The following is a 6,510-nucleotide window of genomic DNA, read 5'->3' as shown; positions in this document are numbered from 1 at the left end:
TTAACAAAAGCCGTTCCTGAATCGTTTATTCTACATACTAATGGGGTATGCAAATTTTAGTATGTATGATGTAAGTATAAAAATTTAGCACATTAAAGATACATGTATGCATGCTATTTACACTGAAATATTAAGTATGGAGCTTATGGTCACTAAATGATCCAAACCGTCATAATTCTGCGTCTTTATCGTTGCTGTGGAAAATTTACCAAAGTATAGTGGGCAAAGAAGTGAGAGGAGTGGCAGCCAGCGTTGGCAAATGTAATTTTTTTTTCATGATAAATGTTTTTAGCATAAAGACCTCAGGCTAAATTAAATTGGATGCAGCGAAAGCGACAATGTTCTGATCTGAAAGTGATAAAGTGTTTCTGGTGTTACGAAGGATCACTACTACTGTGTGTTCTACGGTGCGAGTCCACCACCTGTAATCACATTGTTGATGTAGGCCTCATGTAGAGTATGCAATGCACGCTGTATTCTACGTACTTAATAGTATGCCCCCAAAGCTTGCAGTATCGCATACTTGGTGTATACTGTTTGCTTTGTGTATGTTGTTGGTGCATTCTACACATACATGAGTCTGCAGAATGTACCAAAAACCCAGATGACTTAAAAAGCTTCTGTTGATGGAACAATGGCGAAAGATAACAGCCATTTCAAAGGGATTTGTATGTTGCTAGTTCTGTGTTTAGGTGAGCTACCTATACAGATGTTTAATATAGCTGTAACGGAGTAAAAGGAGCAAAGTTATAAAGTGCATGTCTGGGATTTTCAGAGCACTCTGGTTAAGTTCAGTGAACAACATCAGGTGGACTAATCGATAATTTCTTTTTTTTTCGGATCCCCCCCCCCTCCTTTTCTTCCAATTGTGCTTGATCAATTACCCCACTCTTCCGAGCCATTCCAATCACTGCTCTACCCCCTCTGCTGATCCGGGGAGGGCTGCAGAGTACCACATGCCTCCTCTGATACATGTGGAGTCGCCAGCCGCTTCTTTTCACCTGACATTGAGGTGTTTCACCAGGGGGATGTAGCGAATGGGAGGATCACGCTATTCCCCCCAGCCCCCCCCCCCCCGAACAGGTGCCCCGATCGACCAGAGGAGACGCTAGTGCAGTGACTAGGACACATTCCCACATCCGGCTTCCCACTTGCAGACATGGCCAATTGTGTCTGTAGGGATGCCCGACCAAGCCAGAGGTAACACAGGGATTCGAACCGGCGACCTCCTGTGTTGGTAGGCAACAGAATGGACCGCCACGCCACCCGGATGCCCTAATCAATAATTTCTGGCATCCGAGCCCCCCCATCAACCCGTAATCACGGACATTTTTTTTCTTTTCTGGGGGTCAGCAAGTTGTACCTGTTACCACGCATATAAATTACCTTTCGTGTACTACCTTCTGTTTATTTTTATCTTTATTTCTCTTCACGTTTTCAGTTCCTGTGCTACAGCATCAAAAACTTCCCTACTGGAGAATCATTCAAGTTTTCTTTACTCTGCATTCATCTTCACAAAGCTAACGTTATAGGTGTGGTGCAATCCAAAGTCGATAACATCCTCATTTGCTCTGTACAACGCCTTCCTCCATTCATGGAATAAGAAGCTAATGAGACTACTTTGGTCAGGAAGCTCCTCCACTGCCTCACCATCTGTGTGCTTGTGATACCTTGCAACTTACGACCAGTCTCTTCTCCCCATAGAAATCGTTCACTATTCTTGATAGAGTTCTCCTTGTATGTGTCGAACACAACATCTAGTCTGCTACTCTGTCTGCCTTCCCCCAGAGCCATACCCAGAATTGTTGTGGCAACATCTCTGAAAGTAACTTGATCACCCTTCACTCTTTGGACCAAGTTAATTCCACCAATTACAGGAGCAGAGTTTTCTGGGAGTTTCTCTTCTACTGCTACATTTTTCTGCAAGGTTGTGGCCAAGTAGCTTTATTTGTCTTTCTCAGCAATACATCTGGTGTGGTGAGGGCCCAGGGTAATGGTCCAAGGGGACAAGGAAGGATATCCTCCATATGTAGTCTGCACCCTTGTGCCATCACTATGATGCATCCAAACAAAGACCTGTCTGCTTTCAAGATGATTGCCCTCCCATTTGATTTCACTTCTCTCTTCCTACTCATATCACTGCAGGTTTTCAGCTTGTTGGTTTTGATTGGGTCGTGGAATTTCTTTGCTGGTGGGTCTTCCTTTAGTCTGTCATTCTTGAAGGTTCTATAGCATTGCTGACCAATCTCATATGCCTTCATGAGGTCAGAGGCAATGTCCTTGGGTGCTGCCTTTGCTGTAGAGATGCTAATGAGGTCCTGCTTCTCTGCAAATGGGTTGACCCATCCATGTATGAGGCTAACCACTGCTGAAACTGCCTCCTCATCTTTTTGGATTCTTGGCTGCTATAGCTCTGCAAAACAAAGCTTTGATTTGGTGCCTTGCACCATCTCCCTTAACTGTCCCAGGAATGCGCTGTGATGCTCAGCTGTTATGTAGTAACGCTTAATAGCGCCAACATTCAGGCTGAACTGTGGTGTGCCTCCAGGAGTCTGTGTGTCTTTGTTAACTGTGACTTCTGTAGCCTGGTCCACAGGGATTTGCCCAAATGGGTTGTTACTTGACAGCTGCACTGAATATCTGCCTGTTTTGAAGGCCTCGTACAGTGAACGATTCTTCTCTGGGCGGTTTGTCATCTGAGCAAAGTAAGGGGACAGGTACCTGGCATAATTCAGCTTATCATAGGGGAAGCACCATGGGATCATGGTTCTTATAGCATGGAGGTGCAACTCCCAGCCCCTCTCATGAGAAGCGTGCAGAAGGCCAAGTACTACGTCCTCTACCATGTCAATCTATGACATCTAGAATGCGTAAAGCTCTCCATTGTTGTGATGGAGGTATTCCAGAAAGTCGGTCCACAGGGTTATCAGCTCAGCTAAGTGTGGACTTTGCAGCAGATTGTTCAGCTTCTCTTGGTTCAAGACACTGGCCATGTCTTTCACATTGTCCAAGCATTTGATCATCCCACTCCTCTCTGGAACATTGTCCTCAACCCACGGTGTGAACTCTGCCCATGCGAGTCTCATCAGTGATTCATAGATGTACTTGTGGACCCTGACAGTATGATTATAGAGTTTACCATCAAGAACTCCATTGATGGACCCCTCTGCGATAACCCCAGCCTCTATGCATATGTCCTTTAGACTAGCATCCCGAAATTGCTTTCCTAGAATGGCTAAGGCATTGCGTATAGTATGAAATGTTCCCATCTTCAGAAGAATGTTGGAGAAGCATTCTTCGTGCTTTAGGCAATTTCAGTGGCTTTTGCATAGTGCTTGATCCATGACTACCACAATTGTTTCTAGAACCAGTTCCTTCCTGATTAGCTCTGATTGGTTCAGGATTTCAAATACTGTGGTCAACTCTGTGGCTGGTGAATTGACGGTTGGCAGATACCCAATAATATCTTGTGAGATTTGTTCTTGGTCCCTGGTGCTGATATTAAAACCAGTCTAGCTTGGGACTGTCTGATTCTCTGAATCCGTCTGCCTTGCAAGTTTCCACACCAGGTTCTTGCAGGCAAGAAGAGCAGCTTCTTTGATTTCCATGATACAGTGTTCCCTGGTTGGGAGAGGCTGTGGGCCCACACGTGCACCTGCGAGATATACTTCCAGTTCTTGGTCTTCAATGGTGACTGATCTCTGCTTTAGTTTCTCAATGTGTGGAAGCCCAGCTCTTGGCAGATTTGGTCCACAGACATTGGCCTGCGTCCTCTATCGTGTAGGACTAGCCCAACACCACAATACATTAAACAGAAAAACGAACACACAGTGTCATAGATGTGAAGCATTTTTGCATAAAATAAATTGGTCTTCCACATAGAATTAGCATTGCTATGCTACACTTTGGAACTTCTTAGCAATTGTGATTATCGTACAAATGGAAAAAAAACATGCCACCCTATAAACATTGTCCACAATGTCAAAAAAAAATGGTGTTCAACCTAATGCAGTGTTTTCCTACCTGTTCATACTGTGGTCCCGAGATGGCTTGCTTGGCCATGTGAAAACATTGTGTGGAAGTGTGATTGACATTGAACTAATGCTTGTGGGATGCCACTAGGGGGCAGAGTGTGAGTGACTGTATCAGTGACTGAATGAATGAATGAATGAATGAATGAGTTGATGACATTGCCAGCCATAGGGTTTAAAAAAAATCACATAAACCCTGCTCCTGAAAAAAGCACCTGCTGCAAACTTGATATTAATTTATGTATAAATGGTGATATAAGTTATCCTATGCCCCATTCTTATACTATATTTAGTTTATTGAATTGCATAATACATTCCCTTCAAATCTATGTAGCAAACATCGTAATCAATCTTTAGATTATGTACAGACGAAACCTTTGTTCCATATTTCATGAAAACAGAAGTACATTTCATGTAATGTACAGCCACTAGATAACATGTAGAGATGCCAATTTGAACAACTTTTCTGAAGAATATATAGTCTGAGCTATATTCCTACCAATTTTCATAGCGATAGGGTCAATAATAAGAGAACCGAACCATCAGTTTGAAGTAGAATGGTTTATTATTGTTTTGAAAAGTGTTTTTGCATGGGGTTACAAATCAAGTGATAACACAAAGCTACCACCGCTGCAAGATTATCACATATTTTCTAGTACTAGGGGTGTACACCTTACCAGAAATCAGCATGAGAATCCCCCCCCCCCCCAGATGGTACTGGTGGCCCGAATTTGGGGCCCTGGCTCATGGACCATCTCCCTTGTGTTTAACAGACAAGTGACCAGCGGCAACTCCAAAGAAGAGCTGGAAAGGAGGCTGCAGTACCTGAGCGGTCAGTTCAACTCCACCAGGAAACCTCCCGAACCCTGAACACATATTTGCTTTTTCCCAGTAAATTAATCCTGTCTGCTGATGCTACACAAACTTTAGAACCATTTTCTTTCCTGGAAACCTTGTTTTGATTTCCCCCCCCTCCTATTGGCCATTATTTTCTCTGTGGAGTATTTTATTAGATTTTTTTTTTTTAAGGTTTTTCCCTCAATGTGTTAGTTTTATAGTTTGAGAGTTAGATATGATTTCTATATTTTACTGAATTACAGTGAATATAAAACATCTTGACACACCTGTTAAAATGGCAGGTTTTTGTATTGTAAAAAAATGGAAACGAAGATAATAATTCATGTCAGATTTATTAAACTTTTTCCACCATTAATGTGAAATTGCAACTTACAAAAATAACGTGAAAGGTATGTGTGTGTGTGTGTGGGGGGGGGCATGGTCTGCCCCTGGCCAGTTGTTTATTAATTGGGTAAAAACCCTTTATAATGGGCATCCAGGTAGCGATCTACTCCGTTGCCTACCAACACAGGGATAGCCAGTTCGAATCCCCGTGTTACCTCTGGCTTGGTCAGGCGTCCCTACAGACACAATTGGCTGTGTGCGCGTGGGAAGCCGGATGTGCGTATGTGTCCTGGTTGCTGCACTAGCACCTCCTCTGGTCAGTCGGGCGGCCTGTTTGGGGGGGGGGGGCGGGGGACTGGGGGGAATTGCATGATCTTCCCACGCGCTACGTCCCCCTGGTGAAACTCCTCACTGTCAGGTGAAAAGAAGTGGCTGGCGACTGTATCGGAGGAGACGTGGTAGTCTGCAGCCCTCCCTGGATCAGCAGAGAGGGTGGAGCAGCGACCGGAACGGCTCAGAAGAGTGGGGTAATTGGCCAAGTACAATTGGGGAGAAAAAGAGAGGGGGGGGGACTTGAAAAACAAACTGAAACACTTTAGGGGAAAATAAGAAAATGAGCAATAACCTGGGTGCATAAGTATGGATACTCCTAATCTAATACTTTGTTGAATCACCTTTAGATTTTATTACAGCACTCAGTCTTTTTGGGTAAGACTATCAGCTTGGCACATCTTGACTTGGCAATATTTCGCGAACGAGATGGCTCGTATGGAGATGGTTCATATAGGCATGTCTTCCCCTTTCTCTGCTCCTGTGTATGTGGTTGGTATGATGCAAGTCTCCTTTGTGTGCACGTACAATCTGTCATCCTCTCAGGTCTCCATGGTGATGGCAGTTGCCACCTGGACACTGTATGGCATCCTCCCTAGTCACTTTTTATACAGTTTATAAATCCGTATAATTTTGTTATCCTGTTTCAATGTTATATCCTTTCTTCTCTTGCTGATTTTTTTCTCTCGTCTCTTCTGTGTATGTGACCGGAGTGACGTGAGTCTCCCCTGTGTGCATGTGTACTTTGTCCTCCCGCCAGGTCTACATCTTGATGGTGGTCGCGTGGCTTAAGTCATAGACTGTTAGGGTGAAATCTGAACACTGCTTGGCATCCTCCCCCTCATATTCTTCATATAATTTATAATTCCATTATACTTCTGTTATCCTCTTTCGATGTTGTATTCTGTAAATTGTGTACACACAACATGCCGGCAGCCATCCAACATGTACCCTGGCTCTGCCAAAT

This window comes from Lampris incognitus, chromosome 12 (assembly GCF_029633865.1).
Source record: "Lampris incognitus isolate fLamInc1 chromosome 12, fLamInc1.hap2, whole genome shotgun sequence".
Lineage (NCBI taxonomy): Eukaryota > Metazoa > Chordata > Actinopteri > Lampriformes > Lampridae > Lampris > Lampris incognitus.
This window is presented reverse-complemented; position numbering follows the sequence as displayed.